The sequence below is a fragment of the Notamacropus eugenii genome, chromosome 5 (genome assembly GCF_028372415.1).
Source record: "Notamacropus eugenii isolate mMacEug1 chromosome 5, mMacEug1.pri_v2, whole genome shotgun sequence".
NCBI lineage: Eukaryota > Metazoa > Chordata > Mammalia > Diprotodontia > Macropodidae > Notamacropus > Notamacropus eugenii.
The window spans coordinates 460,881,605-460,895,432 of NC_092876.1; the positions used below are offsets into that span (position 1 = coordinate 460,881,605).

Below are 13,828 nucleotides of genomic sequence, written 5' to 3' on the forward strand. Positions count from 1 at the left end.
TCTTTTACGTTTTATGTAAAGAGTAAATGTCCTTTTCACATTTTACAAGTCAAGAATGATTTAGCCAGGCATCTCTTGTGACCCTAATGCCCTTTGTATGAAGAACTAGGGCTTTATAAAGCTTGAAGTTAAAGAGATGAGGCAAACGTCACTAATCGTTTCCTTGTTCCACTCCCAAAGTAAGATAAAGAATTGTGGGAGTTTAGGGTAGAAAGTTAATGAATAATAATAGACCATTTATCACTTTAACATATGCAAAGCACATGAAAGTCCAATAAAAAAAATACCCAAAGTTGTCATCTCCATGCAAAGATTACCCAGAGGAGGTGGACGACTGAGACTCAAAGGAAAATGAAACTGATACAATGGTTCAGGTAGATTGAGAAAAGCCTTGGAATGGAGTCAGTCCTGCCTCTCGCATTTATTATTGACCGTGTGACCTTCAATAAGTTACAGTTATTTCCTTTGGATCCATTCTCCTCATCTGTAAAATGTGGCAGTTGCACTAGATTCTGATTCTGCATCTGAGCAGCCAGAGGAGACAAAGTGCCTGAGTATCTACTTCCCAGGGTGGTTGTGAGGATCGATTGGGATAACATTTCTAAAGCACAAGGGCCTGTCACGAGTAAGTAGTTAATATAGCTTTGTTGCCTCTACTGCCACCCCTTTCATTTGATCCTCACAATAATCCTGTATCAGTAGGTTGCATTCCCATTTTAGAGGTGAAAGCACTACAGCTGAGAGGTTAGTTTTCCATGGGCACAAATGGTAGAGATAAAGGTTTGAATTCAGATCGCTCGATTCCCAGTCCAGTGATGTTTCTGCTGGATCATCTTGCCTGTCATGTGCACAATCAGTTAGCGTCAAGCCATTCAGTATTGTCAAATTAAAAATATCTCTTACTGTGAGGCTGACCCAGGAATCGAAGCTGTGTTTCTGGTGCAGTAGTTCTCAAACGTTTACCGGCCTTTGGACACTTCAGAAGGGCGACCACTCCACCAGCTCCCAATGGTAACTTTGAAAAAAATACAAGAGAAGAGCGGAGCTGAAACGTGGGTCGTAGGATCAGAGACCAAGAACGCAAAGAGAGCTAATTCACAGTGAGGCAATATCTAGTTTTTATTAAATGTCCTAAGCAAATTATTGATCATGTTAAAAACAAATATATATTGTCTAATAGAAAAAAAGTAATGCTATGAATCCGACTCCTGGTGTTGTGCTTTGAGAACTATCGTTTTCTTGTTCTGGTAGATAACAATCTATTCAATTGGCCTAGAGGGCGGCACCCATGTCTTTTCTATCCTTCCATTTTTTAACTTGTAGAATAATGAGAATGAAATTTTCCTTTTGAAATTCAGTGTGAGGTTTAATGAGTTAAATGTGAATCTCACATTCTTGAGAGTCTCAACGGAAGCACCCAAACACACAGTCGCTGCAGTCATTGCTGCGAGCAGCAAGCTTGCCCTTGTCTTCTAAGCCAGCCTAAGACATGGGCCCACTCTCTCCCCACCCCTCTCAGTCAGGGCTTCCACTCTGCAGTTCGAAGTTACAGAAGCTGTGATTATTTTGTAAAAGATTATTAAATTAGAGAGGTGATCCAGTGACTTTCCAGGGAGACATTTTGATGGTCATAAAGCTTTATTTTTAAATTTCTAATAAGGAAAAAATATAAAAATTTTATGGCTGTTGGCTATGTAAGCAGTCATTCTAAATAAGATGACTGAGAATTTTACTATTGACCTCTTTCCCCCTTCATTAAGTGGCAGTTTCAAAAAAGTCACGACATTGAGCCCAAGATGGATTTTAAGTATTTTATTTCTTCAGAGTGCCTGGTGGGTTTATTTTTGCAAAACTTTGTAGAGTTAAAAGCCCAGAGATCCACACAACTTCGGAGTCCCCTCCAGCTGTTGTCACACGTTGCCTCTCCAGTTCCAGATGACTTCATTCTTACATTAGCTTAATAGTAATATGTTTTAGACCTTAGGGGGAAAAAAGAATCAAAAAGGGTGCTTTCCTAGAAAAGCATACTTTTCATAGAAACCCTGAAAATATTGCATCTCAGGGTTGTTTTTTTTTTTAAATAAGATGTGTATTAATTGGGATTTGCTGGCCAAAAAATTAAATGTACCAAAATAGAAATAGAAATATTGTATCCTCTCAAAACATCTGTTCCTTATTTTGACAAATGAGTCATAAATTGATTCCACTTTCTGTGCATTTAAATAAAGGATTGCTCATTCATGATTTGATTCTGTAAAATTAGCTATTTCATTAAACAGAAAATAGGAAGATGTTGAATGAAGTGTTTGTTTTTCTTTATAAAAGTGTATTCATTCTCTGTATTTGTTGAGTCAATCCATAAGGCCAATGGTACCAGGCTTTGTTTCCACCCTAGGGTTAAAGTCTTTTTTTTTTTCTAAGCAACTCAAGAATGTGTCCCGTAAGAATAATGAGAAGCTGTAGGTTTTTTCCATTTCCTCTGTGGGGTTCCTCATAGAAATCATTTTCTGCCTCTTGTCTCCCTTCTGGCTCTAATGCTTCTCTGATTCTTCACCATGTGGGACACATTGGAGAATCTCGTATCATGTTATATAGAGTTCTGCGAGGTGACATCTTAGCTGCTTTCTCAAACAGAGATTCTGCACTCTGATTCCAAGTGAGGAACATGCCAAGGTGATTCAAGAAAGGCTGGTTGCTGCTGTGTTCAGTTTTGTCTGACCCTGTGACCCCATTTGAGATTTTCTCGGCAGAGATACTGGAGGGGTTGGCCATTTCTATCTCCAGCTCATTTTGTAGATGAGGAAACTGAGGCAAACAAGGTTAAATGACTTGCCCAGGGTCACACAGTTAATACATGTCTGAGGTCAGATTTGAATTCAGGAAGAGGAATCTTCAGGCACGATGCTCTCTGTTCATTGCAGCACCTGGATGCTGGTGGTTTAATAGTAAAGTAAGAATGCTGACCTAGGCTCCAGAAAGTAGAGGGGCCCTGGGTGGTATCAGGGGGAAGTGGAACATCCCTTAGAGGGAAGGAATGAGAAGACTGAACCGTTAACCCAGACCTTGTGAGCTGAGGACTATCTACTCTGATAAAGAAAGGAAAGTGACTCAGCATTAGTAGTTGCCGGTACTTTCTCTTGCATTTCAAAAAAACCTTCCCTTCCTGTCATGCCCATGAAAGTCAACAGTGCCATCCTCATACTTTTGTCTCTTTTTACCCTTATTCCACTGGATGATTTTCTTCCTAGGCCAGTGATGACTCTCCCATCTATTAGAGTATTAATTAGTGGTACTGTAGAAACATGCTTGTGAGCCCTCGCTTATACTCCCCCACGTAGATAACATGGTACCTCTTCTTTCTCTTACGCTGTGGTTAATTGGCTAATGGGACTTAGCACAGTGCTTGACACACAGCAGGGGCTTAAGAAATGATTTGTGATTGATGGATGCTGTGACATTTACAAAAGAGAGGCTTCGTCTCCATCCCTAGGTGAATGCAATCGTAGTTGTTTTATTAAAAGCTAAAGATAAGACTCTTTGCTTCCTTATTTCTTAGCACCTCAGAGTCTCTAGCATAGTTATTGAAAAAAGGATAAAACCAAACAGAACCCCTTGGAAATATATTTCTCTCCTGTTGTACTGTTATATATACATGTGCATATATACATACACATTATCTCTTGTAATTTGGGCCAATCAGTAAGTATTTGTTAAGCCTATACGATGTGCCAGGCACCTTGTTAAACTGAGCATACGGAAAGAGGTAAAAGACAAGTCTTCCGCCTTCAGAAAACTTACCATCTAATGGGGGAAAAACCATGCAAACAAATCGATACAAAGCAAGCTAATGCAGGATAGATAGGAAATCCTTGTCAGAGCAAAGGCACTGGAATTACTGGAGGTTGGGGAGGGCCTCTTTTAATAAACACGACCCAAATTTTAAGTTGATTGGAATGGATCCTGCTTAGTCTGAAGGGGTTTTATATCTATGACCTGAAGGCAGGTGTGTGCTGAAGCCAGCTCCAACCAGAGCCAGTTGTCCAGTTGTCAGTACTGGCGTTTCTATCTCCGAAAGCAGCGAATGCTACAAATTGTGACTGGATTTATTGCTTCCTCGATTGTCTAGACTGAGAAAAAGATGGCGACAATTCAGATGAATCTTAAAAGTGTATCATGAGTACTTCTTTTTCCCCGAGAGCCTATTATTAAACATTTGCCTGCATACCACTTCCTATAGGTAGTAGAGAATACCTCTCTTCTCTTTTTTTTTAATCTCCCATACACATGCTCCAAAAAAAAAAAAAGAAAGAAAGAAAGAAAGAAAAGAAATTCAGAAGGATACATGATGAAATGACTACCCAGAAAATGGATATACCATGTAATGGGCTACCATTGTAACTCCCATGAAAACTAAGACAGTAACAAAAATCAGCAACTTAGTTTCCAGGAATTACCAAAAACTTTTTATTTTACTTAATGATACACAATTGACTGTTTTATAGTTTTCCTAATCTTGTCCATTTTGCCTCCAGCTGAGCAGGGCATTCTTGACTATTCACCACATGACTTTGGCTTCCTCATAAACTAAACAACTGAGGCACCCACAGCCAATTGAACATGGCATTTATTTTTCCTGTTCCTACATCCTTTGCCATTTTGCTAATGAGCTGGAAAATGGCCAATATCCAGGCAGCTGGAAGGAGAAGCAGCCCAGGTGTAAGAAGGTAAAAGCATTCTCCTGCTGGCTTAAAAGCACTTTATTTTCCTCAGTAATTCACTGCAGAGAAACTAAAATCAGTTTTATATCATCCCTTGCAAACTGGGAATGTGATTTATGTCATTATTTAAGTCATTTTAACAGTATCACAACAGGATTTCTTTCCTTCCTTCTTTCCTCCCTCCCTCCATCCCTCTCTCCTTTCTTTCTTTCTTCCTTTCTTTCTTCCTTCCTTCATTCCTTTCTTTCTTTCTTTCTTTCTTTCTTTCTTTCTTTCTTTCTTTCTTTCTTTCTTTCTTTCTTTCTTTCTTTCTTTCTTTCTTTCTTTCTTTCTTTCTTCCTTCCTTCCTTCCTTCCTTCCTCCCTTCCTTCCCTTCCTTCCTTCCTTCCCTTCCTTCCTTCCTTCCCTTCCTTCCCTTCCTTCCTTCCTTCCTTCCCTTCCTTCCTTCCTCCCTTCCTTCCCTTCCTTCCTTCCCTTCCTTCCTTCCCTTCCTTCCTTCCTTCCCTTCCTTCCTTCCCTTCCTTCCTTCCTTCCTCCTTTCTTTCTTTCTTTCTTTCTTTCTTTCTTTCTTTCTTTCTTTCTTTCTTTCTTTCTTTCTTTCTTTCTTTCTTTCTTTCTTCCTTCCTCCTTCCTTCCTTCCTTCCTTCCTTCCTTCCTTCCTTCCTTCCTTCCTTCCTTCCTTCCTTCCTCCCTCCCTCCCTCCCTCCTTCCTCCTTCCTTCCTTCCTTCCTTCCTTCCTTCCTTCCTTCCTTCCTTCCTTCCTTCCTTCCTTCCTTCCTTCCTTTCTTTCTCTTTCTTTCTTTCTTTCTTTCTTTCTTTCTTTCTTTCTTTCTTTCTTTCTTTCTTTCATTTGTCTGTCTGTCTTTCTTTCCTTCTTCCTAGGAGGGTTTATTTGGGATTTTACCTCTACAATGCTAAAGCTGCATTTCCTTGCTGTATGAAATCCATTTACAATTCCTGATCTCAGCATAAAAACCCTGTATAACACACATAGCAGTATTTCAAACCAAATCTGAACTCCACAGTGTGTGTGTGTGTGTAAAGACCAAAGTGAACAGTACTGTCATTCATGATTCCAGAGAGATTCACCTTCTAGAAAAGCAGTGAAACTAAGTTATGGAGCTGGAACAAGAGGCTGAGATAAAGGTGGTAGATATTAGATTCCTGTACCAGAATGTTTTCTTTCCTGTGTTTCATGGTTAAAGGCTGCCTGGGCAGCTAGTTTGAAAATACCGGCGACGAACATCTGTCATTCCGGCTGTCCCAGAGGTTGGGGCTGCCAGATCTCTTGAGCTACAGTGAACTAAGACCTAGGGGCATCAGCTCAAGTGGGAATGGAAACCACTAAACTGTATGGCAGGCCTCGTGTTCACTAGTTTATTGTATTTTTTATTTCTTTTGCCATTTAAATTTTATTTTGGTTCAGTGATGTGGGTCATGTATTTGACACTTCTGAGCTAAGCCAATAGGATGTGCTTGATAAGCCACCTAGAAGGGGAGCTGGGACTGGGTAGCCTAAGGAGGGGAAGGAAGGAGGAAAGAAGGGAGGAAGGGAAGGAAGGAGAGAGGGAGGGAGTGAAGAAAGAGATAGAAAGGAAGGATGAAGAAAGACACATGCATGTCATAGGGTCAATATGGGCATCAGCCAAAAGGATATAAATAATCCAGCATAAATCAATCGCCACTGATAGGAAAAACAATTCCAAATATATGTCTGGTTCCTAGCGATTCAACAGCTCTTGATTGCCAAGAAGACAATAAAGAATTGCACTTTTTTTAATGGGTCGAGTGTTCATTGGATGTTACTACCACCACTGGTACCACCCATTTCTCCTTAGTCATAAAAATTAAGACTCGAAAAAGACCTAAAAGAAAATTGTCATTGTCAAAGGAGGGGGGAAGGTGTGTCTTCTCATATCTCCTTTTTAGGATCAGGCTTGTGCTTTGTAATTTATAGCATATATTTTTCATTGTGTGGTGATGATTGGTTTTTTTCCATTTACGTTGTTGGAGGCCATTTTATATAAATTTATTTCTTGCCTCTGCTCTTACTTCATTTTGTGACAGCACATGTAAACCTTTCCATGCTCCTCTGTAGTCATCATATACAACCTTTCTTCTGCACGGTAAGATTCCATTACTCCCATTTGCCACAGTTTGTTGTGCTTTTTTCTAAATGATTGGCATCTGCTTTGTGTCCAGTATTTTGGTGCATGTGGAGCCTTTCTATTGGTAATAGACTATCCAGCTCACAGGGTGTAGACACTGTATTATTAGCCCTATGCCTTCATTCTGGAAGACATAGTTCCAAAAATTAGAAGTTACTAACAAAGTTTATTAAAATAGAAAGATTCTAAAAAACAGATTTTTCGTATATACTTTTCAGTAGAGGAATTTCTTAGTAGTTTTCCAGAAATGCAGTAATATTGGTGCAGTCATATTGATAATTGAGTCAATGGAACCATATTTCTACAGGCTCAGCCAGTATTTTCTTACCTTGGTCCTTTGCAAAAATCTCCTTAATATGATAATGTTACTAAAAGAGTACAGTGAAATAGCAAGTAAATAATATTTGATTGATTTTATATGAACTCATAAATTCCTTAGTGTTTATTAAATTAGGCATTTAACTAGGATTGCAAATATCCTTCACGCTTAGTGGCCAGAGAGTAAGCACGCCTTTTATTCTAATACAGGTTTCTGAGCTCATTTATATGAGAGAGGAGCTGGCAGATGGAAGTTTGATGGCAAAGAATCGGGCTAAAGAATGTAAGAAACGAAAATATCCTTCGGTATTTGAATGTAGCATATTGCCTTAGCAATCAATTTAGTTCGGCTTGATAAACAGCCATTTATACAAAGACAAAACTAGAACTGTTCCTGCCTTTGAGAAGTTAACATTTTTTTCCACACTAATAACATCTACACAGCATAAGGCAAAAGGGAAAGGAATAAGCATAGATTAAGTGCCTACTGTGTACCAGGAACCATGCTAGTTGTTCAGTCATGTCTGACTCTTCCTGACTCCGTTTGGAGTTTTCATGGCAAAGATGCTGGAATGGCTAGCAGTTTCCTTCTCTAGCTCATTTTACAGATGAATGAATGAATGAATCAGTCAAACAGAGTTCAGTGACTTGCCCAGGGTCACACAGCTAGGAAGTGTCTGAAGCTAGTTTGAACTCAGAAAGATAAGTCTTCCTGACTCCAGGGTCAGCACTGTATCCACTCTACCACCTAGATATCTAGGTGTGGGTAGGGTGTCAAAGAGTCAAAGGGAGGAAAGAGATTAGGCAAACTCATCCAGGAAAAACTATGGAAGAGCTTTGGGCCGAAGATCAGGTAAAAGCTTCATGGGAAGAGGAGCTGTATATGAGCTGTGCTTTAAAGTTTGGAGAAGACCCAGGATGCAGTGGGACACCTTGGCCTATTCAGGTACTCATTTACAGTGAGGCAACGCCCATTGAATGAATAGGCCTCTATAAGAAGTAATCAGGGATGCTTATGATGGTTTTAGGTAGATGCTCTCCAGAGTTCTCTATAGGAATGGGTCTCCTATTTTGTCAGAAGCTTTTTCTGCATCAGTTGAGACAATTCTATAGTTTCTGTTAGTTTTGTCGATATGATCAATAATGCCGATAGTTTTCCTAATACTGAACCAGCCCTGCATTACTAGTATAAAGCCTACTTGATCAAAGTGTATTATTCTCTTGATAAGTTGCTATAATCTTTTTGCCAATATCTTATCTAAAGTTTTTGTATCTACGTTCATTAGGGAAATCGGTCTGTAATTTCTTTCTCTATTTTGGCTCTTCCCAGTTTAGGTGTCAGCGCCATATTTGTATCATAAAAAGAATTTGGGGGGACAGTTGCTCAACCAATTTTCTCAAGTAGCGTATATAGTATTGGCATTAATTGTTCTTTAAATGTTTGATAGAATTCACTTGTAAATCCATCTGACCCTGGAGACTTTTTACCCAGGGAGTTCGTTGAGGATTGTTCAATTTCTTTTTCTGGGATGAGGTTATTTAAGTATTTGACTTTCTCTTCTGTTAATCTGGGCAGTTTATATTTTTGTAAATATTCATCCACTTCACTAAGATTGTCAAATTTATGGGCATACGGTTGGGCAAAGTAGTTTCTAATTACTCTTTTAATTTCCTCCTCGTTGGAGGTGAGTTCACCCTTTTCATTTTTGATACTGATAATTTGGCTTTTTTCTTTCTTTTTTTAAATTAAATTGACCAAAGATTTTTCAGTTTTATTGTTTTTTTCATAAAACCAGCCCTTGATTTTATTTATTAGTTCAGTAGTTTTCTTAATTTCAGTTTTATTCATCTCCCGTTTGGTTTTCAGTATTTCTAATTTGGTGTTTCATTGGGGATTTTCAGTTTGTTCTTTTTCTAGCTTTTTCAGCTGCATGCCCAACTCATTGATCTCCTCTTTCTCTATTTTATTCATGTCAGCATTTAGAGATAGAAAACTTCCCTCAAGAACCGCTTTGGCTGCATCTCATGAGTTTTGGAGGGCTGCCTCATTATTGTCGTTATCTTGAATGGAACTAGTAGGTACTTAATAAATATGGGTTGATTGATAGATCAAATTAGGAGGGAGTGTATTCTAGACATCGGGGTGGATTTTGCAAAAGTATAGAGACAGAAAGGGAAAAAATTTAGGGAATATCCAGTTGCCTGGCTGGCTGAAGAATACATTGAGAGACATGGGAAATACACCTGGGAAAGTAGCATGGAGCCAGCTTTTACAGGGTCTTAAGCGCCGAGCTAAGAAAGAGGGTATTTGATTCCAAAGAAAATAAGGAGCTCCTGAAATTTTGGCAGAAGGGCACGACCCAATCTCTCAGAAAATTATGTATGCAGTTGTGTCAAAGACTGATTGGAGACCCAAGGACTGGGAAACTAATTAGGTGTCTGATGCCATAGGCAAGATGGGAGGTGATCAGGACCTGAGTTAGGAGGGGTGGCTGTGTTAGTGAAAGGAAGATGATAGAGGAGCAGAAGTGTGTGTGTGTGTGTGTGTGTGTGTGTGTGTGTGTGTGTGTGTACACATGTATGTGCACACATACATATATACTATAATTTTTATTTTAAAAAAAGTAGAAATGGTTAGAACTTGACAGCTATTTGGATATGAGGAAAAGGGAGATGAAGGAAATAAAGTTTACTCCAATGTTATGAACCTGGATGCCTGAAAAAATGACAGTGCTTCGACTGAAGGAGAGAAATTTTGAGAAGGAATCCTGTTTTGTGATCCTGTTACAGGACCACATTGTTTTAGACTCCCCCACACTTCCTTGAGTGTTCACTACCAACTCATTGCCTGTGTTTGTGCAGTTATCATGTAACTTGCATGTTATATCTGTTGTCTTGAGCTGCTAGGTGGTACAGTGGATAGAGAACCAGAGTCAAGAAGACCTGAGTTCAAATCTGGCCTCACTACCCGTGTGACCCTGGGCAAGTTATTTAACCCTGCTTGCCTCAGTTTTGTCATCTGTAAAATAAGCTGGAGAAGGAAATGGCAAACCACTCCAGTATCTTTGCCAAGAAAACCCCAAATGGGGTCTTGAAGAGTTGAACTTGACTAGAATGACAACAACCTGTTGTCTATCTAAAAAAGGATCTAATGCTATGAAGATATGCGTGGTGTTGGCAAAACACCACAGGAGAGAGATTTAGTCCTTTATATTTAATCGTTGAGTTACTTTGTTTCTTCATCTCATGGCATTTCTTGCTTACATAAGATCATGGAGTGCCACTCCTTCTTTCATACTTTCCACATACCAATTTAAATAGGAGAAATTCACATGATTTTGACCACTTTTAAATCACTAGAATGTTTAAACATAAAAGGACTAAACCACCACTGGTCTGCAAGGACTCACTTAGGCCATGTAGCCGAATGCCATAGTACAATGCTCTTTCCCAATTCTTAAAAATTCTGGTGCCTGAGAAAGCTCTGATGACAGTAGAACAGTTTGGCCCCTATAAAACGCTCATTTATTCAACAGTAAAAAATAAATGCGCCCATCTAACGTAGGCTTACAGCGAGAGGCAGCTGGGTGAAGCATGTTTTTGGTCTCTCACATCAAAGCAGCGCAGACAGTACTCCACACAAAAAGTAGAAACTGAATGTCTTTGAAGTGTAAATTTTTGGTTATGCTGCTGCCCCCACTCTTCAGAATGAGTGTAGTCACTGCTCTTTCCCTCAGGAATAGGAATATACAAATCATACACAAATATACAATGTCCCTCTCTCTGATAGCTCACAATACTTTCCTTTCTATTATTTCACATGCTTTTAGATTTTTCCCTCCTCCTCTTATCCCAGAAAATTTTCACTGGAACTTTTTCCTCAGATATCTCTATGAAATTCACTGAGATGATGAGATATGTACATGTACACATACTCACATACATAAATATATGTATATACCTCTTTTAGCGTCCAAAATCATGGTCCTCAGCACTAAGATGAAATTTTAGAATAAAAAGAAAGAGAGGAGGGTAGAAACCTTTTGATCAAATAAATACACAGTGAGTTATAGCATGCTCCATAAAGTAGAAATGCCACTGGATTGATATGTTAAAAAGATGAAGGAAGAGAACAGTGAGCAGAAGTCTGGATAGAATCCTATATGAAATGATGTAGGTGATTTAATTCCATATATTCCATAGCTTCTCTGATTCAGTAGCTGACATTGTGTAATGAGTTTTTATTCACGCAATAGAAAGCACGAAGTGAACATCACTCCAGTTCTCACTGAATGTTCAACAGCAAACTCGGAAAATTTCGAAAATTCTCCCGCTGTGTGCTGACTTTTTGTTGCATTTCTGATAAAAACAATTGAACTATTTCTTTGGAATAAGATCCCAAACAACTAGATAAAAAAAGTTAAAGTAGAGTGTGATTCATTAGGAGCCAAAAAGTGCATACATTGAGTATAATTTTACTGGTAGCAACTCATTTATTTTATAGGGAGTCTTGTCAAACTGGATTAAATATTTTATTGTGTCTTCTCCATCTATAGGCAAGAGCCAAGATTTTTAGAAAAAACCCACATAATATATTTTTAGTATTAAACCGTCTATTACTGATAGATAATGACAGAGTAGGAGCAGAAGGCACCAGTTAGTCTGCATTAGCTCATGTACCCTGGATAGCTCTTCGATGAACCCTGTAGATTTCTTCAGTTCTACCACTGTGTTCTGACTTGGTTGCATTTCTGATGTGATAGCTTGTCCTCTTTTCCCAGTCTTTGCTGGGTCATTTTGTATGTTGCCAAGATATCACTGTTTTCTGAAATCGTTTGCCATGGGAAAATATGAGGACCATATTCATTTAATCATTTAAGCTGTTAGGATTCTCCTGATGCTGCATTGACTTTTTCACCATCTCACATAGCTTCAAATTTTGATAATAAGCATCCATGTTTAATTTGGCCATTTACTTTGAGGTACAAATAAGTAGGAGAGAGGGCATGGTGTAAAACAGGAATTCCCAGTCTTTTTTGCATCATGAACCCTAAGGTACTCCGCAGAATAAAATGGCTTTTAAAAAATTGTAATTGAAAGAAATACTTACTTTCAATTAGAGGTTAGTAGAAAATAAAGTAAATTTCTTTTCTCTATTCAGATATACAGACACCCCCCCCCACCCCCATCCCCAAAGTCTCCCCACGTCCCCAGCTGAGGGGCGGCACTACAGTGGATCAGGAAGGATTCTATTAAAATACAGCCTCCAGCACTTACTAGCTGTGGGACCCTGGGCAAGTCACTTAACCCTGTTTGCCTCATCTGTAAAATGAGCTAGAGAGGGAATCTTTGCCAAGAAAATCCCCTATGGGTTCATGAAGAGTCTAACACAACTGAAAAGTGACTAAACAACCATAGCACATATTGAATTGGGGAAACCCGAGTTCAGGTCCCAGTTCTATCATTAGCTAGGAAAGTATGGGCGGCACAATCAGGATTCAGCGAAATCCCAGGAATGTCAGTAGGCCAAAGCTAATTAGATGAATGGAATAGAGAAAAAAGTCCTGCTTCCAATTTAATATGATTATATGTGTATGGCCTATGTCAGATTGTGTGGGCCATCTTGGGGAGGGACAAGAGGAGGAAGGAGGAAGAAATTTAGTTCTCAAAATCTTTTAAAAGTGAATGTTGAAAATGTAAAATAAATGGATTAATTTTTCAAAAATCAAAGTGGTGAACTGCAAAAAGAAGCTTGGGCACTCATATTTAGAAAGGGAAGGGATGGGAAGCAGAGACAAGGAGCAAAGATACAAAAGCATTAGTGAGGAGACTTGTTATGGAAGCCAAGGTCCATAATTCTCCAAGTTAAGGAGAATGAAGACCAAAAAAAAAAAAAAAACCCAAAAACCAATTCTTATTGAATTTGGTAAGTAAGGTAATTTATGCTCATCAAGAAAACAGTTTTGTGCAATGGCATAGGCTTCAAGAATGATAGGCTAACATATAAAGCTTTAAAACTCTTCATGCCCTTTGACCCAGTAATACCACTATTAGTTCTAAAGAGATCAAAGAAAAAAGAAGGATCTACATGTCCAAAATTATTGACAGCAGCACTTTTTTGTGGCAACAAAAAAAATTGGAAACCGAGGGAATGCCCGTCGATCGGCTCAACAGATATCTCGTACATGAATGTGATGGAATACTGTTGTGCTGTTAGAAATGACAGAATGGGAATGGTTTCGTAAATCTGTAAGAATACTGGTATGAACTGATGCAAAGTGAAGTGATCAGAACCAGGAGAACAGTTTATACAGTAACACCAACAATGTAGAGAAAATAAGCTTTGACAGACTTAGTAATGGTGCTCCAAAGGGCTTGTGATGAAGCACAAGATAGAGAGCTAAGGACTTACAGCGCTGATTGAATCATATTTTCTTCTCTTTCTTTCTTTACCTTCCTCCCTTCCCTCTTTCCTTATTTTTTTTGTTTGGATGTGGTTAACACAGACATGTATTTTGCATGACTATAGCAGTTTATAATGGGTTTTGTTTTTGTTGCCTCCTCAATGGGCTGAGAAGGGAAGGGAGAGGATTTGGAATTAAAATTTAAATTACATTTTAAAAT

The 13,828-nt window shown here is 38.8% G+C and overlaps 2 protein-coding genes across 8 annotated transcripts in view; one reads left to right on the forward strand and one right to left on the reverse strand.

Annotated features, from left to right (window-relative positions):
• Positions 1-13,828, forward strand: part of CMSS1 (cms1 ribosomal small subunit homolog) — a 414,416-nt gene that overhangs the window by 199,765 nt on the left and 200,823 nt on the right. The window lies entirely within an intron of this gene.
• The window catches only part of LOC140507271 (filamin A-interacting protein 1-like), a 216,600-nt gene that overhangs the window by 68,797 nt on the left and 133,975 nt on the right, over positions 1-13,828 (reverse strand). Inside the window, exon 2 of one of the 2 annotated variants that reach the window (XM_072615385.1) lies at positions 904-1,015. The gene's annotated coding sequence lies outside the window, so the exon portion shown is untranslated. Of the gene's footprint in view, positions 1-903; positions 1,072-13,828 lie in introns of those variants that run through there. The other variant, XM_072615386.1, reaches the window with a different exon arrangement.